This window comes from Canis lupus, chromosome 4 (assembly GCF_048164855.1).
Source record: "Canis lupus baileyi chromosome 4, mCanLup2.hap1, whole genome shotgun sequence".
NCBI lineage: Eukaryota > Metazoa > Chordata > Mammalia > Carnivora > Canidae > Canis > Canis lupus.
The window spans coordinates 6,162,630-6,173,021 of record NC_132841.1 but is presented as its reverse complement, the minus strand read 5'-3'; the positions used below and the strand labels follow the sequence as shown (position 1 = coordinate 6,173,021).

The 10,392-nt window shown below is 41.4% G+C and overlaps 1 long non-coding RNA gene across 1 annotated transcript; it reads left to right on the top strand.

Annotated features, from left to right (window-relative positions):
- The first annotated feature begins 2,762 nt into the window (after positions 1 to 2,762).
- Positions 2,763 to 9,579, top strand: LOC140631778 (uncharacterized). Its single transcript, XR_012029296.1, has 3 exons — positions 2,763 to 3,423; positions 7,788 to 7,849; positions 9,328 to 9,579. It is a non-coding gene; the product is annotated as an uncharacterized lncRNA (long non-coding RNA).
- The last annotated feature ends 813 nt before the right edge of the window (positions 9,580 to 10,392 follow it).

The following is a 10,392-nucleotide window of genomic DNA, read 5'->3' as shown; positions in this document are numbered from 1 at the left end:
TTTCCTTCCCTCTCTTTCCCCACCTCTTTCCAGGTTGCAAGCTTCTATTTTCCAGTTGCTTTATCTGCATTTTGGAAATACCTCAAAATAGGAGAAAGCAGGGGCCTGGGACCCCATAGCCATCCCTGCACAATCTGGCCATCTCTGAAAAATCAGACTCTTGGGCCTTGCTATTTCTTTGAGTCACTGAGGATGGAGCAGAGGCAGCCCTTCATCCCCCAGAACGAAGGCTGCTGTGTGATTTTCAGTGGCCTGTGCTCTGAGCACAGGGCTCAGGGTCACATACGGTCTGTTTGCAGGGAGCCCCACACTGTAAAGGGTAGATCTGATGGTAGACATCTTACTCACTTTCCAGAGAGCCTCTTGGTGAACAGGAAAACATTAAGCAGGTGGTTTTGTGCTGCAGAAGCCACTCAGATGTGCCTTCTTCCTACATGAGCCACAGCCTTTCCCAGCCCCCATCCTTGAGTCCCCCAGAGAGGCTGTGTGCCACTCGTTAAAGGGCTCCGGCACACCCCACAATCTTGTCTTGCAGAGAGCAGGGTCCACCGCCCGGTCTGGGTCTTTACAAAGTGGCTATTTTTCCTGAACCTTTCCCTGCCCCTTGGGATAAGAGAATCATTTCCAAGGATAAACGTCTAAACCTCAATAGGAGATGGCATAGCCTAATGATTAATAAGCACCCTTGTAAATCCCATCTCAGTGGGCGTAAGCAGTGTGTCTTTCAAGAAATTTACTTAAGTTTCCTTGCAGGGTTGTTGTCAAGTGATAATTAGTGTTGCCCCTTGACCCAGTGCCTGGCTGATAGGAGGTTGGCAGTGAAGGTGGCCCTGATAGCGATTCCAGGTTCCCGCAGGACCGCGTCCCTAAGGATGCGCACCCGCGCACCTGGGAGCGCACACACGTTTGGTGCACGGGAAGAAATGGAGGATGCACCTGATGAGGCTTGCTTTCAGAGCTGCCGTGGTTGGGGCTTTCTTTCCCTTGGGAAGATAGAATGGGATATTTCTTACGTATCATATGGGGAGATGACTTCGATTTTTCTTTCAGCTCTTTGTCATTTGAAAGGGCATTGGGTGACAGTGAGCTGTTTTAGAGGTCTGTCTGTGAGCTGGGAAAAAGTAAAAATAAATGGGACAGTGAAATTTTGTTTGTTCTCTAGGAAAACCTCTTTTTCCCTCCCAACGGCCCTGAGAGTGTAATGCGCATTCTGACATGCCCTCTCCTTACAATCCCTTCCACACATTTCTTTTCCCCATTTCTTCTCCTTTTGAGAAATAAGATCTTTTGAAGAATAAGACAGTGCTTCACCTATCCAAATTTGGGAGAATCAAGATGATTCTCAAAAGACATGAACTAATACTAATCTCCTAATATGTAATAATCACACCCCTGTACATGGCACATGGTAAACAATGACGGTAACAATCCCAGCCTTCTTTGGGAAAGTAGCCATTCTGGAGAGCTGAGTTGTAAGCGATTGAAGGCTGTCCTTCCAAGCACCAGAAACTAACTAAATTAATTAATAAAATAAATTATTTTTAAAAAAAGGAAGGAAGAAAAAAAAAGATGTTTTGGGTGGAAAACTTTCTGAAATGTAACTCAATCTCTATTGCTTTCCGAAGGAGTCTGGGAAACTTATATTTAATACTTTTTTTTCTCTTTTCTTGGTCTCAAAGTTATCATATGAGAACCGATTCTAATGCTGTTGTAGGACAAAGTTATGTGCTTAGGCAATTGAGATAGGATGCTTGCCTGCTAAGTAGATGCAAATTACTGTGCCTTTTAGAATCCTTGTGTCTGCTTTCTTCTTTTTTTTTTGTCTTTTCTTCTTCTTCTTCTTCTTCTTCTTCTTCTTCTTCTTCTTCTTCTTCTTAGATTTTATTTATTCACGAGAGACATAGAGAGAGGCAGAGACATAGACAGAGGCAGAAGTAGGTTCCCTGTGGGGAGCCTGATGCAGGACTAGATCCCAAGACCCCAGGATAATGCCCTGAGCCAAAGGCAGATGTTCAACCACTGAGCCACCCAGGTTTCCCTTGTGTCTGCTTTCCACAGTTTCCTATTTCCCTCTTCTGTGGGCTGTCACCATCACCTTTTGTCAGCATGTATGTCTATAGCAAAAGGCCTTTCTACTTCTAATTTCCTAAGTGCTAGAGAGGTGAAAGTGAAAAAATTATACTGGTTAAGGTTATGTGTGCGATAAGCATAAATATTTCCTGACTCAGGACCTACAGGCTACTTCTTCTTACACGTATAAGAAAACTACTTCTCAAGTTGTGTTTTAATTTTAAAAAAGTCCCTGCTCCCAAGCTATTTTTTGGGTAAGTGAGCTTATGCAATGGTCAGTTCTATGTAAATAAAAAATAAATAATATACTGTGGACCTACCCAGTCCCAGCTCTGTCAGTTATATGGTTATATGAGGCCTGTTAGCTGTTACTCAAATGCTTGCATTCAGATCATATATTTCTTCGGTGCCCTGAAGTTTTGAAAATTTTAATAGCTCTGTGGATTGAACTGACATGAGACGAAGCTATTTCAAGTCTCCTGCAGTGATTTTTACATTCATAAAAATGTTCTCAATGTATCACAGGCACTGTTTGATCACAGAGAAATAATGTTCTCAGAAATCTAACTCAGGTGTGATCTCCTTTTGGGGAAAGTTTCCTCTTTTCTCCAATGCTCTTTAAGATGCATTTTCTATGACTGGCCATTTCTATTGGTCACAATTGGTAAGATTCTATTGGTCACAAATGTAACCTAGGCCATTGACAGGATTTTCTGGCAGAAACCATCATGGGTATTAAAAGTCAGTGGGTTGGGAGCAAGAGTCACCAGAAACCATCACATTCGACTGTGTGAAGCTCCTGATTTACAATTTTGTCTCACTTCCTTGGGTTGTCTCCCATGAGCAGAAGTAACTCAGGAGGCTGAGGAAAACAGCAGATTGTGGCTGGGCCGACCTTCTAGAAAGGTCCACACAGTGGTCCCTGGACCCTAGGAGTTCTCCACTCCCCCAACACTGTTTATATTAGCTATCATGCACGGAACAGTCATGTGGTACACTTTGCAGTCAGCAAGTTTATCTTCTGTTAAAGTTTTACCAGTAGAAATCAAGTAGTATTTACCCCTGTTCTGCGGCAAGTCATGTGCAAACAGCACCTGTGAACATTTTCAGCACACATGCTGGACTTTCTCCTTCGTGTTTCTCATCACAACAAATGTTGGGGGGAAAGCCAACAATTGTCGAGACTCTGGCAAATGTGGAACTCCTCACCAGAAATGACTCACAATCACTGCTGTCAAGGTGCATGGGACTTTGCTTTTGCCGTCGTCAGAGCACCTTCGTTGGTTACAGACATTCGTCCTTACATAAGGCCAAACTCAGCACACCCATAAGAACTCTGAATGCTGCTAACAGGTATTTCCTCCACGAAACAAGAGTACTTTGCAGTTAGAATTTTTTTTTAAGTGTTAACATTTAAGAGGATTCTGTAAACCAGATTTCATGGTACTTTCCCATCTCTTTATTTAATATTTATCTATCAGTCACAATGTGTGAAGGACTGCTTTCAGTGCTTTAAAACGTTAATTCATCTGGTACTCATAACAACTTTGTGAGATAAGTCCTATTACCCTACTTTACATTTATGTAGAGTGACACACGAAGAGATTAAGTAATTTGCCTGAGGCCACATTGTTAGTTAAGTGATAGAGCAAGAAGTTGAACCCAGGCCCAGACCAGGGCAAGCATAGAACCACTGTACTATGTTGCACCCTGCCCCCCACCCCCTGCATAATTATAAGTATTGGTAATACTGTTCTTTTTTTCCCCCAAACAGAACCAAAGTTGAGCTTTTATAATATCTACTGTATTAGCTTGCTAGGGTTACTGTAACAAAGTACCAAAAACTGGTCATAATTGCTAGCCATTAGTATGCTAGACATTATTACAAATGTCAAAATAAGGGTGGCTCAGTTGGTTATGCATCTGCCTTCAGCTCAGGTCATGATTTCAGGGTCCTGGGATCAAGCCCTGCATTGGGTTCCCCACTCAACAGGGAATCTGCTTGTCCCTCTCCTTCTGCCTCTCCCCCAGTTCGTGCTCTCTTTCTCAAATAAATAAATAACATCTTTAAAAACATGTCATAACAGGGATCCCTGGGTGGCTCAGTGGTTTAGAGCCTGCCTTTGGCCCAAGACGTGATCCTGGAATCCCGGGATCGAGTCCCACGTTGGGCTCCCTGCAAGGAGCCTGCTTCTCCCTCTGCCTGTGTCTCTGCTTCTCTCTCTCTGTGTCTCTTGTGAATAAATGAATAAAAAATCTTAAAAAAAAAAAATGTCAAAACAGGGGGTCCCTGGGTGGCTCAGAGGTTTACCTCCTGCCTTTGGCCCAGGGCATGACCCTGAAGTCCCAGGATTGAGTCTCACATCGGGCTCCCTGCATGGAGCCTACTTCTTCCTCTGCCTGTGTCTCTGCCTGAATAAATAAATTAAAAAAAAAAAAAAAAAAAAAACATGTCAAAACAAGCTCCATGTTCTTTAAGGAAAGATAACATTCAAAATGGTCATTGGCATGGCAAAGTTGGGAAGTTCTTGGGTATTTTTGGGTAGTTTGTTTGACAAAAGCCTCTCCAATTTGAAGTGGGTACTACAGCTATAAGAAATAGTGCTAAAATCACTATTTTACCTTGATTTCTTCCCTTCTACTTCTTATACCAAATGTGAGGGTATGGGGAACTATTCATCTATTATCTATTTATCTCTCTTTCTATCTATTATTTGTCTATCTCCATCTATCTTCTCAATAGACCACAGATTGAAGAGTGAAGTAGTCATCTTATTAGTTAATTGTTTTTTTGGCAAGTGTTTAGCAAGACTTCATTTTAGCTTTGTCATCATAAAATGTGTCCTTTAATCTAACTGTAGAAAATATGAAGTCATATAAAGGGAAAGAGCTTTATGGCAAGAAATCTAAGATAAGCCATCTTTTATGACTACAAATAAATCCCAGGTTATAGTGAAAAATCAGTGAGATGTAGAAATAACAGGTGTGTATATATGTAAATGTGAAATATCCTATGGTGTCTGGCATGGAGCAAGTGGTTAAAAATATAAAGGGGAGGCAGGTAGGTAGGCATGAGGTCCCAGTTTCTCCTGGCAAATGGCAGAAATTGACACCAGCAATGATTTTGGTCCCCACAATGATGAATCACATGTAACACTATAATTTTACTCCTCATATAAGGACAAATATTATCCTGCTCCTCCTAATCCTTATTCAGATTCTCCAAGTAGAGCATGTCTGTCTTAGCTGTATTAATCATTTCTGCAACTACCACTCTTAGCAGTGGAAGAACAACCTAGACAAATCCTGAAGCATCAGACAAGTGTGAGCAAGAGTACTCACCATTCCCTTCCTTTCTTTTGGTTTTGAATGCCAAGAAACTTTAAAACAAATTGAGCACTAGTGAAGTGGAGTTGCCAGCATCATGCTGAATAAACTATAGCGATCCTTTGACAACCTTGGTGTTGTGATCATGTGGTTTTATATTTGTTCATGAAAACTCAAAAATATGTGAGCCTTTACCAAATGCTGCAATTAGTTCAGTGCCCTGAAAATGATGGCTTTCTTTTCTCCTGGGTTATATGTGCCAAGTGCAGAGCTGTCTCTGTTCTATTTTTCAATGAATGGACAGAAAAGTAGACCAAAAAAAATTTATATATGCTCTCAAGTTCCTCAGTATTTTGGGCAATAGCCAGGTAGTTAACTGTGGTGGAGCATAGTATTGTTTACAATTATTTGTTCCCTCTCCTTTATTTTTTTAAAGATAGATTTATTTATTTATTTATTTATTTATTTATTTATTTATTTATTTATCGGAGAGGTAGAGAGAGAGAGAGAGAGAGAGAGAGAGAAAGCACACCAGTATGGGGAGGAGCAAAGGGAGGAGAGAATCTGAAGCTGATTCCATGCTGAGCACAGAGTCTGACACAAGGCTCAATTCCATAACCCTGAGATCATGAACTGAGCCAAAAACCAAGAGACAGATGCTCAATTGACTGAGCCATCAAGGTGTCCCTCTCTTTTATTTTTGTTTTATGATTTTTTACTTTTTTAAGTGATCTCTACACCCCACATGGGGTTCAAATTCATAACCCTAAGATCAAGAGTCATGTGCTCCACTGAGCCAGCCAGGCACCCCTATTCCTTTGCCTTTAAAAAAGATAATACATGCCAACCCATGTCAGAACCCCTTATAGGTCAAGTATGCTTCCCCCGCTCATTGTCTGGCTTGATCATATGATTGACTTTGAAGGACATGTGAATAGACATGATACATGCCATTAAAAGCAGAAGCTTTAAATGTAATTCTGTGGTTCAGCTTGGTCTCTTGCTCTGCTAACCCCTTCTAAGAGAACAGCATGTTCCAGATAAGGACTACTCCTTCCACTGCAACCTGGAAAGAGAAAAAACATGGGACAGAGGCACAGCAGACCCAAAATCTATATGTATCATGAATGAGAAATAAACTACTTATGTAAATTACTGAGATTCGGGAGTTGTTCGTTATGTAGTGAAGCTGACTAATACAGTCACACAAGATTTTGCTGAGATTTGCATGAATAGAACAAGGGAGAATGTGAATGAGAGAAGATTACATTTCAAGCCAATGAGGACTACTTTATAAACATAAAAAAACCCAAAGTTTACATAGCATAGTATTTGTTGGAAGAAAGTGCCTCAGAAAATCATGATGCCCCAGATATATACCAAATGCCTGATGCGGATTAGGGAGAGCAGATCTTTAGTATAGACAGAGCTTGTTTCAAAATTGTAATTTTTTAGAATTTTTGTTTTATGTCTGCATATTTATGTGTATTTATGTGCATGTGTGTGAATACTCACACACAATACCATTTTTATTTTGTACTCTAACACCCAGTTTTCTGAGTTGTTGATCTTGCCAACAGAGGTTTTGTCAACATTTTCCAGGAATGTATGCCTGATTACAGATTATAGCTCTGCATTCCTGGAAGGTTTTTGATAAGTGTTTATTGAATATAATTATTAGACGGAGAAAATTGGAGCACCATGACAAAACTGGAGCCCAAAACAATGCTTGTCATAGAGTAAGTGCTAAAAAGTACTTGCTTATTGAATGAGTAAATTTTAAGACCATAGAGTTTAGGTAAGAGGAGGGGTTATCTTTGTAGTGAGGTTTGTTTGCTATATATGTAATTATGAATTAACACCCATCTCATCTCATAAAGACTTTGGGCCAGCTCACTCTAGAAGACGTGCCTCATAGAAGTGATTTCCTTTTTCTTTTCCTGTTGGCCCACACAGAAAGGGGAATCATGGGTAAGAAGAAAATATCTAAAATGTTTTGAGAACTTTTGTGCTTTGTAGTTATATTCTTTTGCCCTGTTTCTCCGCTTGTTGAATGTTTTTGGATTCTTGCTTTTCTCCCAATGATTGATTCAAGCCCACTAGGATGGTCTTCTTGGATACCAATTCCTGTTCTTAAAAGGACATTTGTTGGAGGAACATGACTTGAGAGAACACATTCTTTGAAATTTTGAAGTAGGTGGATCCCAAAAGTATCCAAGGATCCATTTTCATTTCAAGGAAGCACATAATTCATACAGCACAAAGGAGATAAGATAATTCATTGCTCCATTCCCATTCTGTCACCTATGGATTCTCTCTTCTACAAGATCAGATTTATCCAATATGGCCTGTCATGCAGCTAATTTGTGGCTGCTTTGTTTGCTTCTCAGGGTGATTATGAAAGGCTCATGAAGTCAGGAGCTGGGGCAGCCATCTTGCAATCTCTGAAGAGGTAAGCCTGAAGACATAAGACAATAGTGCTGAGGATGGAGAAACCAAAAGATGGGAAGAAACTGGGTCCTCGGTACCAGCCTCTAATTTCACTAAGTAGTCCTTGAACTCCTCAGTCCCCAGACTTCTTGTTATGCGAAGATGATAGGCGTCATTTTGCGTAGGCCACTTTGTCAGGTGTTCTGTTCATAACACCTAGAGTCATCCAGAATGATACCTTGGCCTTTTATCCTTTCACAGATTGATTGTTGTGCCCAGACATGTCTGGCTCTCAGCAGAGGAGCTCACATTGAGCTTTTCACTACAGGCACCTCTGGTCTCTGTGAAGAAATAAAAAACTCTTCATGGGTCCATACTTCCTGCTCCTTTGCTTTGTCTAATGTATTGGCCATAGTGAGCACTAAAGAGTAGCAACTGCTAATTTTTAAAAAATAGTGGCTAAATACATGAATATATACTTTTGAGACTATATAGATGCTCTTACAAAGAATAGTTAAACACCCTGGAGGATGGTCATACTCATGTGAGTCCTAGCTCTGCCCACCTCGACTTGGGCTAGGTCTCCCAGGAAACCACGGTGTCACCTATGTTGTGAACCTAATCCCATGAGGTTGCCAAGAAGTTTACTTCTCTGCCTCTACCTTGCATGAGAGCACACTTACTGCATCAGTAAGTTTCATCAATATAAAATAGTAAATGTGTTTTAATTAAATAAATTAAGTTGTTCAGAAATTGACCATAAAAACTAATAACAAACCTCCCATTTACCCCCAGCAATCATGTAGGTTTACACCTCTCCTGTTAGCAGGACTAAGAGCCCCAAGAATGATGGAAGCTGCCATTTCTGTCCAGATACCCTCAATAATTTGAAGGTATTAGCTATGTCTGCCTAGTTCAGCCAGTCCCTACCTGAGCTTCTGTCTCCTTGTAGGTGCTAAATACCTACACAAAGGTTGAATAAATGATGAGCCATAATGAGAGACCTAGAGCTGTGTGAGGGTCAGCCATATCAGATCATGGCAGGGAGTGCTCCTAGGGGAGTCCTGCTCCGTGAGTTCCAGGAAAACAGCAACAAGGATGAGTTAGTACATTATTGGCAAAAGGGCTTCGCTGAAATCTTGCTGTAAATTTGTTGCAGAAAAGGCACTTGGGCATTTACTGTTAAAGACAGGAATCTGTAACATTAATTAGAACTTCTGTTTACTGAGCAAATGCTGTCTCAAACACTATGCTGTGTGATTTGGACATAAATTCATTTAATCCTCCTGACCATCCCACCAGTGCTGTGGTTGGCAGCCTCTTAAGATGTCTCCTGATGATACTCATCTCCTGACAGTCACATCCTTGTATAATTCCCTCCCCTTGGGTGTGGGCTGGATTTATATACTCAATTCTAAAGGACAGTGTGGTAGAAACCATGGGATGTCACTTTCAAGTTGAGGTTATAAAAAGACTGGCTTCTAATCTTGGGTTCTTCAGCTGCCCTGTAGGGAGGCCTATGTGGCCAAGAACTAAGGGAGATCTCCAGCCAATGGCCAGTGAGGAGCTTCCACACACTGACATGGAAGAGGGGCTTCCCCCAGTCAAACCTTCAGATGGGACTGCAGCCCTGGATGACAGATTGACTGCAATCTCATGAGATACCTGGAGCCAGAAGCTCCCAGCTCAGCCATGCCTGGATTTATAACCCACAGGAATTGCAAGATAATAAAGGATGATTGTAAGCTGCTATGTTTGGGGATAATTTTTTATGTAGCAATAGATAATATAGGGAGGTACTAGTATTATTTGCACTTCACAGAAGAGGAAATTGAAGTTCAGAGTGGACAGGAAATGGTGGAGCCGGGATGTGGACTTATGTGGTCTGACCTCGGAGGCTACACGATCAATTACTAGAGTCAGTTTCAGTTGGTGTTAATCACGTTGCTGCTGTTTAGCCAAGTCTGGTACCATGCAGAATTTGGAAAAGCTAATGTGTCTCCTCCCAAGCCAGATAAAAATTTTGAAAGATTCCAAAGGGGAAAAAAAATTACACAGCACTCAAGTGATGATAGAGCAATACCATTTAATTTCTAGCAAAGATGACCTCCCTGCCTCCCAGCCCACCACTTCAAAAATAATCACTCTGGAAGTTTCTTCTCTACCCCCTCACAATTATGCAAAATACAGCATGCGTGACTGAATTTATACAAATTTCATAGAGTGTGTTCACACACACACACACACACACACACACACACCAATCTATGAGAAATTGAGATCATCATTGTTCCTGTTGCCTATTGCTATGTAGCAAATCACTCCAAAATGCAGAGGCTTAAGGCAACAACAGCATTTTCTTATCTCCCTCACATGGTTTCTGAGGGTCAGGAAGGTGAGAAGGGCTTGGCTGTGGGGTGGACTTGGTGCTGTTTGCAGTAATGGCCAGACAAAGGCCAGGGTGACCGGGGGCTGGCTGGCTGCCCTCCCTTCCATGCTAGTTTGGTGATCCCAGGGCAGCCTGACCACTCACTTAGTGGCTGAAGGTTTCATGAACAAGAGTTC